The sequence below is a fragment of the Hyperolius riggenbachi genome, chromosome 11 (genome assembly GCF_040937935.1).
Source record: "Hyperolius riggenbachi isolate aHypRig1 chromosome 11, aHypRig1.pri, whole genome shotgun sequence".
NCBI classification, from domain to species: domain Eukaryota; kingdom Metazoa; phylum Chordata; class Amphibia; order Anura; family Hyperoliidae; genus Hyperolius; species Hyperolius riggenbachi.
This window is the reverse complement of record NC_090656.1, coordinates 157667402-157680174: the sequence shown is the minus strand read 5'-3', so window position 1 is coordinate 157680174 and position 12773 is coordinate 157667402. Positions and strand designations below refer to the sequence as shown.

Sequence of the window (12773 nt, the reverse complement as noted above, 5' to 3'; positions counted from 1 at the left end):
ACTTCCTCAATATTTAACCTTGGAAACAGACAGCTGAAATTTCTGAGACAGCTTTCTGTATCCTTCCCCTAAACCAAGATGGTGAACAATCTTTGTCTTAAGATCATTTGAGAGTTGTTTTGAGACCCCTATGTTTCTACTCCTCAGAGAAAATTGAAAGAGGAGAGAAACACACAATTGACCCCCTTAAATACTCTTTCTCATAATTTGGTTCACCTGTGTATGTAGGTCAGGGGTCACTGAGCTTACCAAGCCAATTTGAGTTCCATTAATTAGTTCTTAAGATTTTGGAATCAATAAAATGACAACAGTGCCCAAATTTATGCACCTGCCTAATTTTCTTTAAACAATTATTGCATACTTTCTGTAAATCCAATAAACTTCACTTCACTTCTCAAATATCACTAGTTGTGTCTCCTATATGATATATTTAACTTACATTTTTTATCTTAACAACCAATACAGGAAAATCATGACGATTAACAAGGTTGCCTAAACTTTCACATCCCACTGTATATGGCACAAAGGCTTAAAATAACACCAAAGACCCTCCCCCCCCTTTCCCAAATGAGCATAAACCATGAGCATTAATTTGACAGAAGATAACTAGCTGGCTAATGGACAGAAAACAAAGAGTTGTCAATGGATCATATACAAAATGGGTGACTGTTAGCAGTGGGGTCCCACAGGGGTCAGTACTGGGTCCAGAGCTCTTCAATTTATTTATTAATGACCTAGTAGATGCAGTAGAAAGCAGTGTTGCTATTTTTGCAGATGATGCAAAATTGTGCAGAATCATCAACTCTGAGGAAGATAGGGACATATTGCAACAGGATCTGGATAGGATGGCTATATGGGCACATAAATGGCAGATGAAATTAAATGTTGAAAAATGTAAAGTCATGCATTTTGGTCGTACCAATGGTCTAGCACCATACAAAATAAACTGGATACAGATGGGGACATGAAACTTGGAGAAGGACTTAGGAGTACTCATCGACAACAAGTTAAATAATCGTATCCAATGCCAAGCCGCTGCAGCGAAAGCTAATAAAATATTGGTATGCATTAAATAGAAATAAAAACTCGAGATGCTAGCATAATATTGCCACTGTTTAACTTTCTAGTAAGGCCACATCTGGAATATGGAATTCAGTTCTGGGCACCACATTACAGGAAAGATATTGCAGTTTTAGAGCAGGTGCAGAGACTGGCAACAAAATTGATACGAGGGACGGAAGGTCTCACTTACCAAGAAAGGTTAGATAAACTGGGTTTATTTAGTCTAGAGAAAAGACGCCTTAGAGGGGTGTCTAATTAACGTATAAATACATCAGAGGGCAGTATAAAAGCTTGGTGGATGAGCTTTTTGTCCCTAGGCCTGCACAAAGGACTAGAGGACATTATCTGCACATGGAGGAAAAACAGTTTAGCCATTTTTTTTAGGAAAGGGTTCTTTACAGTAAGAGTGATTTAAGATGTGGAATGCATTGCCACAGGAAGTAGTTATGGCAAATTCAATATCTGCATTTAAAGGAGGCTTAGATGCTTTCCTTGCAATTAAAGACATCCATGGCTATAATTACTAGGTAATGCTCAGTGGTGTTGATCCAAGGATTTTATCTGATTGCGATTTAAAGGCGGGAAGGATTTTTTCCCCTTTTGGGGCTAATTGGACCATGCCTTGTAAGGGTTTTTCGCCTTCCTCTGGATCAACAAGGATATGTGAGGGAGCAGGCTGGTACTTTTTTGTTGTTGAACTTGGACGTATGTCTTTTTTTCAACCCAAATAACTATGTAACACTGAAAAGTGAATGCAGAATAGATTTGTCCATACACTATAAGATTCTCCTTTGTAGACTTCTCCTTCTCCTCTGTATGGCTGTAATCAAATCTGCCAAAAATCGATCTTGAGTTTTACAGGCAGGCAACAGCATGACAGTGTGGGGGTGGGGGGTGTATTGGGAGCAGAATGTAAACAGTAAGTGCATCCATAAGGTGAAGGTGTTCTGTCCGTTTTGCATCCACTTGCAGCAATTTTACCCGTCTGCTCCTGCATTGATCACATGAGCCCATATGCATCGCCGCTTACCTGTCCTGCAGCCGATGTTTGGTCCATCTGTTCAGCCCGGAGGCCAGCTGAAGCGTGGGGCTTTCCATAGGCTGCATCAGGCCAATTCTCCCTACAACAGCAACATGGAGAATTTTCTTTGGTCCAACATGAACCAATGAAAATTCTCCCTGTAGCTGAGGATTCCCATTAGTCTTTTTCAGCCCAGTGGAGATCCCAATGCTAATACCCGCCACCGGGCCATGTAGGAGGGACTGATCGTGACTATGGGTGGCAGGACACTTGAGTATAATGCCACGGTGGTGATAGAAATGTGAGACTTGGATGCAGCAACTAGCCTAGTGAGAATGGACACTGTCTGGCTGTCATTGCACTAGCGCACGGAAGGGGTGGTTCCGAGTGTCTGGAACCCTCCCCCGAGCCAGGGGCGTAGCTTGGTGGGGGCATTGTTTTGTTATCTCCTCTCTCTGCCTGAGAGTCTGGTGTCAGCGAGCGCACGTCATTACATGCTGCACGCAGCTTACATGCAGCAGGGATGAGGTCACAGGAGCCCCGGGAAGTCTGAGTCAGGCCTGGCTGGAATAGATCACGCTGAGTGCTGATGATCGGACTGGCACGAATATACAGGTGCCTGATTGGTGGAGAGCCGACTCCCATGTCTCCCTGAGTGTCTCTCTCTTTCCTGTTCCGCCCCCCTATACACATGCTGCCTCTTCTCTCATTGCCCTAGCATGGAGTAGCTGTCACATGCTGCCTGGCTAGCGCGGGTGGCTTGAATACAGCAGCATATGAAGCAGCCAGCCAGAACGGGACAGACACTCTGCTCACATGCCAGGCATTCCTTAGTGTGAGCCGCTCTGTTGTGTCGTTTCCTCCTCCGGAGATTCATTCACCTCTCTTCAGCTCAGCTTTCTTCATTAACTCCTTCACTGCTGGTAAGGAGTTAAGATATTTGCACTGACTCACTTTGTGTTTATGGTGGGGGCAGGAGTGTTACTGGGGGGGGGGGGGAAGTTAGGGGATTACTGTTACTGGGAGCATTACTGTTGTTGGGTGGGGGGGAGATTACTGGGGGGGGGGGGTGGAATTACTGTAGCTTAGAGGGTCTCATGGTCCCTAACATACTGTACTTGTACTTGTGTGATAAAATGCTAAATGCTGGAAGAAGCCTGCAGGGACAGGGGTCAGACAGTCAGGAATAGAATCACAGAATGTATGTATGTCATATACACATACTGTACATACATTCTCTTATGCTTACTGACCCTGTCTCTGATCCTTCAGGCTTAAAGCTTTTAGCATTTTATCACACATTTAGCAAGTCATTATCCCAGTATCTGGGGGGGAGGAAGCTCTATACAGTGGCTGGATAGAGTACTGGTTGAGGACTCTGCCTCTAACATAGGAGACCTGGGGACATATACCTATCTAAGCTATACTGGGGCATATACCTATCTAAGCTATACTGGGGCATATACCTATCTAAACTATACTGGGGCATATACCTATCTAAGCTATACTGGGGGCATATACCTATCTAACCTATACTGGGGCCATATTCCTATCTAAGCTATACTGGGGGACATATACCTATCTGATCTATACTGGGGACATAGACCTATCTAATCTATACTGGGGACATAGACCTATCTGATCTATACTGGGGACATAGACCTATCTGATCTATACTGGGGACATAGACTATCTGATCTATACTGGGGACATAGACCTATCTGATCTATACTGGGGACATAGACCTATCTGATCTATACTGGGGACATAGACCTATCTGATCTATACTGGGGACATAGACCTATCTGATCTATACTGGGGACATAGACCTATCTGATCTATACTGGGGACATAGACCTATCTGATCTATACTGGGGACATAGACCTATCTAATCTATACTGGGGACATAGACCTATCTAATGTATACTGGGGACATAGACCTATCTAATGTATACTGGGGACATAGACCTATCTAATGTATACTGGGGACATAGACCTATCTAATGTATACTGGGGACATAGACCTATCTAATGTATACTGGGGACATAGACCTATCTAAGCTATACTGGGGGCATAGACCTATCTAACCTATACTGGGGCATATACCTATCTAACCTATACTGGGGGCATATACCTATCTAACCTATACTGGGGGCATATACCTATCTAACCTATACTGGGGGACATATACCTATCTAATCTATACTGGGGGGAGTGCAATTTAGCTTAGAAACTGCTCGTATTTGGCTCCACCCACACCATGTTTTGGCCACGCCCACACGCCGCTATCAAGAACCCCCCCCCTGGAAATCCTGGATTTGCCCCTGCTACTGGGTATAATCCATGTGTCCCTCAACTTTGACAAGATTCCCAGACCCTGCACTGGCCACACAGCCCCACAGCATGATGGAACCACCACCATATTTTACTGTAGGTAGCAGGTGTTTTTCTTGGAATGCTGTGTTTTTCCTCCATGCATAACACCCATTGTTATGCCCAAATTACTCAATTTTAGTTTCATCAGTTCACAGCACCTTATTCCAAAATGAAGCTGGCTTGTCCAAATGTGCTTTAGCATACCTCAAGTGGCTCGGTTTGTTCTGTGGGCGGAGAACAGGCTTCCTCTGCATCACTCTCGCATACAGCATCTCCTTGTGTAAAGTTCACCGAATGGTTGAATAATGCATAGTGACTCCATCTGCAGCAAGATGACGTTGTAGGTCTTTGGTGCTGGTCTGTGGGTTGACTCTGACTGTTCTCACCATTCGTCGCTTCTGTTTATCTGAGATTTTTCTTGGTCTGTCACTTCGAACCTTAAAGCGGATCCGAGATGAAAAACTAAATATAACAAGTGACTTGTCTATATATCTTATCTAAAGTTTAGATAGTTTACACAGCAAATCTATCTTCAAACCGCTTCAACAGTATATTAATATTTTTTCCTGTGATACAATGGGAGCAGACATGTTTTCTGCTTGTCACTATTACACAATTACACACACAGGCAAGCTTATCTGTATCTAGGCATGCTAATCTGCATATTCTGTGAAAACTCCACTCTTATCTCCTCCATTACACAGGCAACTGATCTGTATCTGCACTGCAGCTCTCAGATTGTGAAAACTCTGCCTCTGAAATCTATAGCTAGTAACACCTTTTTCACCTGCCCAGACTGAAATCCCACAATCCCTTGCAAGCGCCAAGGCACTCTGGAGAAGCTGTGGGTGTGGCTTGATTAGTTTATAGGAAATTAGAGTATTAAAACAAAACAAAACAAGTATTTGGCTTGAGGAATGCCCTATAAACTATATGTAAGGAACACAATTATGCAAGGAGTAAAAGTTCATCTCGGATCCACTTTAAAGGAATACTATCGATTCACATATTTTTTTCAATTGACACAGGAATTGTTTGGGAAGTGCTGCTAAGTACTGGTGTATACATTTTAGTAGCAACTTCTTTGTTTACTGTTAGCAAAATACATTCAAAGTTTACTGACGCCAAAACTGACGGCTGACTGAGCCATGAGGAGAGGGGAAATTCCCCTCACACTTGATCAGTTAACTCTATGTGTAGCTCTGTGTGTGACAGAGAGAGACAGGACACAGGAGCTGCAGCTGTTGGGAGCTCTGTTTCTGACTGAAGGGTCTGAAGAGAGCAGAGGAAATGTAACTAATTGTCACAGCTTTTTCATATTGTTTTTGCTTTCAGAGTTTGATATGTTTGATATTTGCTTTCTGTAGTCTAATATGCAACTCTGGCTGTGCATTGAAGCAGACACCCCTTCTGCAATTGATTTGTCCCAATATAGCTAAATCCTACACTCAATAAATTACAGCTTTTGCCTCTGATATTTAACATGAAAAGTAGGAAAATGTTTACACAGCTACTTAGACATTATTTGTACATTGTCATTTTAGAACACTTGGGTATCGATAGTATTCCTTTAACTTGAACTTAGCCTGTGGTCTTCCACTTCCTCAATATTTAACCTTGGAAACAGACAGCTGAAATTTCTGAGACAGCTTTCTGTATCCTTCCCCTAAACCAAGATGGTGAACAATCTTTGTCTTAAGATCATTTGAGAGTTGTTTTGAGACCCCTATGTTTCTACTCCTCAGAGAAAATTGAAAGAGGAGAGAAACACACAATTGACCCCCTTAAATACTCTTTCTCATAATTTGGTTCACCTGTGTATGTAGGTCAGGGGTCACTGAGCTTACCAAGCCAATTTGAGTTCCATTAATTAGTTCTTAAGATTTTGGAATCAATAAAATGACAACAGTGCCCAAATTTATGCACCTGCCTAATTTTCTTTAAACAATTATTGCATACTTTCTGTAAATCCAATAAACTTCACTTCACTTCTCAAATATCACTAGTTGTGTCTCCTATATGATATATTTAACTTACATTTTTTATCTTAACAACCAATACAGGAAAATCATGACGATTAACAAGGTTGCCTAAACTTTCACATCCCACTGTATATGGCACAAAGGCTTAAAATAACACCAAAGACCCTCCCCCCCCTTTCCCAAATGAGCATAAACCATGAGCATTAATTTGACAGAAGATAACTAGCTGGCTAATGGACAGAAAACAAAGAGTTGTCAATGGATCATATACAAAATGGGTGACTGTTAGCAGTGGGGTCCCACAGGGGTCAGTACTGGGTCCAGAGCTCTTCAATTTATTTATTAATGACCTAGTAGATGCAGTAGAAAGCAGTGTTGCTATTTTTGCAGATGATGCAAAATTGTGCAGAATCATCAACTCTGAGGAAGATAGGGACATATTGCAACAGGATCTGGATAGGATGGCTATATGGGCACATAAATGGCAGATGAAATTAAATGTTGAAAAATGTAAAGTCATGCATTTTGGTCGTACCAATGGTCTAGCACCATACAAAATAAACTGGATACAGATGGGGACATGAAACTTGGAGAAGGACTTAGGAGTACTCATCGACAACAAGTTAAATAATCGTATCCAATGCCAAGCCGCTGCAGCGAAAGCTAATAAAATATTGGTATGCATTAAATAGAAATAAAAACTCGAGATGCTAGCATAATATTGCCACTGTTTAACTTTCTAGTAAGGCCACATCTGGAATATGGAATTCAGTTCTGGGCACCACATTACAGGAAAGATATTGCAGTTTTAGAGCAGGTGCAGAGACTGGCAACAAAATTGATACGAGGGACGGAAGGTCTCACTTACCAAGAAAGGTTAGATAAACTGGGTTTATTTAGTCTAGAGAAAAGACGCCTTAGAGGGGTGTCTAATTAACGTATAAATACATCAGAGGGCAGTATAAAAGCTTGGTGGATGAGCTTTTTGTCCCTAGGCCTGCACAAAGGACTAGAGGACATTATCTGCACATGGAGGAAAAACAGTTTAGCCATTTTTTTTAGGAAAGGGTTCTTTACAGTAAGAGTGATTTAAGATGTGGAATGCATTGCCACAGGAAGTAGTTATGGCAAATTCAATATCTGCATTTAAAGGAGGCTTAGATGCTTTCCTTGCAATTAAAGACATCCATGGCTATAATTACTAGGTAATGCTCAGTGGTGTTGATCCAAGGATTTTATCTGATTGCGATTTAAAGGCGGGAAGGATTTTTTCCCCTTTTGGGGCTAATTGGACCATGCCTTGTAAGGGTTTTTCGCCTTCCTCTGGATCAACAAGGATATGTGAGGGAGCAGGCTGGTACTTTTTTGTTGTTGAACTTGGACGTATGTCTTTTTTTCAACCCAAATAACTATGTAACACTGAAAAGTGAATGCAGAATAGATTTGTCCATACACTATAAGATTCTCCTTTGTAGACTTCTCCTTCTCCTCTGTATGGCTGTAATCAAATCTGCCAAAAATCGATCTTGAGTTTTACAGGCAGGCAACAGCATGACAGTGTGGGGGTGGGGGGTGTATTGGGAGCAGAATGTAAACAGTAAGTGCATCCATAAGGTGAAGGTGTTCTGTCCGTTTTGCATCCACTTGCAGCAATTTTACCCGTCTGCTCCTGCATTGATCACATGAGCCCATATGCATCGCCGCTTACCTGTCCTGCAGCCGATGTTTGGTCCATCTGTTCAGCCCGGAGGCCAGCTGAAGCGTGGGGCTTTCCATAGGCTGCATCAGGCCAATTCTCCCTACAACAGCAACATGGAGAATTTTCTTTGGTCCAACATGAACCAATGAAAATTCTCCCTGTAGCTGAGGATTCCCATTAGTCTTTTTCAGCCCAGTGGAGATCCCAATGCTAATACCCGCCACCGGGCCATGTAGGAGGGACTGATCGTGACTATGGGTGGCAGGACACTTGAGTATAATGCCACGGTGGTGATAGAAATGTGAGACTTGGATGCAGCAACTAGCCTAGTGAGAATGGACACTGTCTGGCTGTCATTGCACTAGCGCACGGAAGGGGTGGTTCCGAGTGTCTGGAACCCTCCCCCGAGCCAGGGGCGTAGCTTGGTGGGGGCATTGTTTTGTTATCTCCTCTCTCTGCCTGAGAGTCTGGTGTCAGCGAGCGCACGTCATTACATGCTGCACGCAGCTTACATGCAGCAGGGATGAGGTCACAGGAGCCCCGGGAAGTCTGAGTCAGGCCTGGCTGGAATAGATCACGCTGAGTGCTGATGATCGGACTGGCACGAATATACAGGTGCCTGATTGGTGGAGAGCCGACTCCCATGTCTCCCTGAGTGTCTCTCTCTTTCCTGTTCCGCCCCCCTATACACATGCTGCCTCTTCTCTCATTGCCCTAGCATGGAGTAGCTGTCACATGCTGCCTGGCTAGCGCGGGTGGCTTGAATACAGCAGCATATGAAGCAGCCAGCCAGAACGGGACAGACACTCTGCTCACATGCCAGGCATTCCTTAGTGTGAGCCGCTCTGTTGTGTCGTTTCCTCCTCCGGAGATTCATTCACCTCTCTTCAGCTCAGCTTTCTTCATTAACTCCTTCACTGCTGGTAAGGAGTTAAGATATTTGCACTGACTCACTTTGTGTTTATGGTGGGGCAGGAGTGTTACTGGGGGGGGGGGGGGGGGAAGTTAGGGGATTACTGTTACTGGGAGCATTACTGTTGTTGGGTGGGGGGGAGATTACTGGGGGGGGGGGGGTGGAATTACTGTAGCTTAGAGGGTCTCATGGTCCCTAACATACTGTACTTGTACTTGTGTGATAAAATGCTAAATGCTGGAAGAAGCCTGCAGGGACAGGGGTCAGACAGTCAGGAATAGAATCACAGAATGTATGTATGTCATATACACATACTGTACATACATTCCCTTATGCTTACTGACCCTGTCTCTGATCCTTCAGGCTTAAAGCTTTTAGCATTTTATCACACATTTAGCAAGTCATTATCCCAGTATCTGGGGGGGAGGAAGCTCTATACAGTGGCTGGATAGAGTACTGGTTGAGGACTCTGCCTCTAACATAGGAGACCTGGGGACATATACCTATCTAAGCTATACTGGGGCATATACCTATCTAAGCTATACTGGGGCATATACCTATCTAAACTATACTGGGGCATATACCTATCTAAGCTATACTGGGGGCATATACCTATCTAACCTATACTGGGGCCATATTCCTATCTAAGCTATACTGGGGGACATATACCTATCTGATCTATACTGGGGACATAGACCTATCTAATCTATTACTGGGGGACATAGACCTATCTGATCTATACTGGGGACATAGACCTATCTGATCTATACTGGGGACATAGACTATCTGATCTATACTGGGGACATAGACCTATCTGATCTATACTGGGGACATAGACCTATCTGATCTATACTGGGGACATAGACCTATCTGATCTATACTGGGGACATAGACCTATCTGATCTATACTGGGACATAGACCTATCTGATCTATACTGGGGACATAGACCTATCTGATCTATACTGGGGACATAGACCTATCTAATCTATACTGGGGACATAGACCTATCTAATGTATACTGGGGACATAGACCTATCTAATGTATACTGGGGACATAGACCTATCTAATGTATACTGGGGACATAGACCTATCTAATGTATACTGGGGACATAGACCTATCTAATGTATACTGGGGACATAGACCTATCTAAGCTATACTGGGGGCATAGACCTATCTAACCTATACTGGGGCATATACCTATCTAACCTATACTGGGGGCATATACCTATCTAACCTATACTGGGGGGCATATACCTATCTAACCTATACTGGGGGACATATACCTATCTAATCTATACTGGGGGGAGTGCAATTTAGCTTAGAAACTGCTCGTATTTGGCTCCACCCACACCATGTTTTGGCCACGCCCACACGCCGCTATCAAGAACCCCCCCCCCTGGAAATCCTGGATTTGCCCCTGCTACTGGGTATAATCCATGTGTCCCTCAACTTTAAGATTCCCAGACCCTGCACTGGCCACACAGCCCCACAGCATGATGGAACCACCACCATATTTTACTGTAGGTAGCAGGTGTTTTTCTTGGAATGCTGTGTTTTTCCTCCATGCATAACACCCATTGTTATGCCCAAATTACTCAATTTTAGTTTCATCAGTTCACAGCACCTTATTCCAAAATGAAGCTGGCTTGTCCAAATGTGCTTTAGCATACCTCAAGTGGCTCGGTTTGTTCTGTGGGCGGAGAACAGGCTTCCTCTGCATCACTCTCGCATACAGCATCTCCTTGTGTAAAGTTCACCGAATGGTTGAATAATGCATAGTGACTCCATCTGCAGCAAGATGACGTTGTAGGTCTTTGGTGCTGGTCTGTGGGTTGACTCTGACTGTTCTCACCATTCGTCGCTTCTGTTTATCTGAGATTTTTCTTGGTCTGTCACTTCGAACCTTAAAGCGGATCCGAGATGAAAAACTAAATATAACAAGTGACTTGTCTATATATCTTATCTAAAGTTTAGATAGTTTACACAGCAAATCTATCTTCAAACCGCTTCAACAGTATATTAATATTTTTTCCTGTGATACAATGGGAGCAGACATGTTTTCTGCTTGTCACTATTACACAATTACACACACAGGCAAGCTTATCTGTATCTAGGCATGCTAATCTGCATATTCTGTGAAAACTCCACTCTTATCTCCTCCATTACACAGGCAACTGATCTGTATCTGCACTGCAGCTCTCAGATTGTGAAAACTCTGCCTCTGAAATCTATAGCTAGTAACACCTTTTTCACCTGCCCAGACTGAAATCCCACAATCCCTTGCAAGCGCCAAGGCACTCTGGAGAAGCTGTGGGTGTGGCTTGATTAGTTTATAGGAAATTAGAGTATTAAAACAAAACAAAACAAGTATTTGGCTTGAGGAATGCCCTATAAACTATATGTAAGGAACACAATTATGCAAGGAGTAAAAGTTCATCTCGGATCCACTTTAAAGGAATACTATCGATTCACATATTTTTTTCAATTGACACAGGAATTGTTTGGGAAGTGCTGCTAAGTACTGGTGTATACATTTTAGTAGCAACTTCTTTGTTTACTGTTAGCAAAATACATTCAAAGTTTACTGACGCCAAAACTGACGGCTGACTGAGCCATGAGGAGAGGGGAAATTCCCCTCACACTTGATCAGTTAACTCTATGTGTAGCTCTGTGTGTGACAGAGAGAGACAGGACACAGGAGCTGCAGCTGTTGGGAGCTCTGTTTCTGACTGAAGGGTCTGAAGAGAGCAGAGGAAATGTAACTAATTGTCACAGCTTTTTCATATTGTTTTTGCTTTCAGAGTTTGATATGTTTGATATTTGCTTTCTGTAGTCTAATATGCAACTCTGGCTGTGCATTGAAGCAGACACCCCTTCTGCAATTGATTTGTCCCAATATAGCTAAATCCTACACTCAATAAATTACAGCTTTTGCCTCTGATATTTAACATGAAAAGTAGGAAAATGTTTACACAGCTACTTAGACATTATTTGTACATTGTCATTTTAGAACACTTGGGTATCGATAGTATTCCTTTAACTTGAACTTAGCCTGTGGTCTTCCACTTCCTCAATATTTAACCTTGGAAACAGACAGCTGAAATTTCTGAGACAGCTTTCTGTATCCTTCCCCTAAACCAAGATGGTGAACAATCTTTGTCTTAAGATCATTTGAGAGTTGTTTTGAGACCCCTATGTTTCTACTCCTCAGAGAAAATTGAAAGAGGAGAGAAACACACAATTGACCCCCTTAAATACTCTTTCTCATAATTTGGTTCACCTGTGTATGTAGGTCAGGGGTCACTGAGCTTACCAAGCCAATTTGAGTTCCATTAATTAGTTCTTAAGATTTTGGAATCAATAAAATGACAACAGTGCCCAAATTTATGCACCTGCCTAATTTTCTTTAAACAATTATTGCATACTTTCTGTAAATCCAATAAACTTCACTTCACTTCTCAAATATCACTAGTTGTGTCTCCTATATGATATATTTAACTTACATTTTTTATCTTAACAACCAATACAGGAAAATCATGACGATTAACAAGGTTGCCTAAACTTTCACATCCCACTGTATATGGCACAAAGGCTTAAAATAACACCAAAGACCCTCCCCCCCCTTTCCCAAATGAGCATAAACCATGAGCATTAATTTGACAGAAGATAACTAGCTGGCTAATGGACAGAAAACAAAGAGTTGTCAATGGATCAT

The 12773-nt window shown here is 42.6% G+C and overlaps 1 long non-coding RNA gene across 4 annotated transcripts in view; it reads right to left on the bottom strand.

The window, feature by feature from the left end:
• Positions 1-12773, bottom strand: part of LOC137538459 (uncharacterized) — a 145618-nt gene that overhangs the window by 25283 nt on the left and 107562 nt on the right. For all 4 annotated transcript variants that reach the window (XR_011024796.1, XR_011024797.1, XR_011024795.1 and 1 more), the window contains 2 exons: positions 10729-10961; positions 4666-4898 (listed from right to left, as the gene is read on the bottom strand). This is a non-coding gene — a long non-coding RNA (uncharacterized lncRNA). The remainder of the gene's footprint in view (positions 1-4665; positions 4899-10728; positions 10962-12773) is intronic.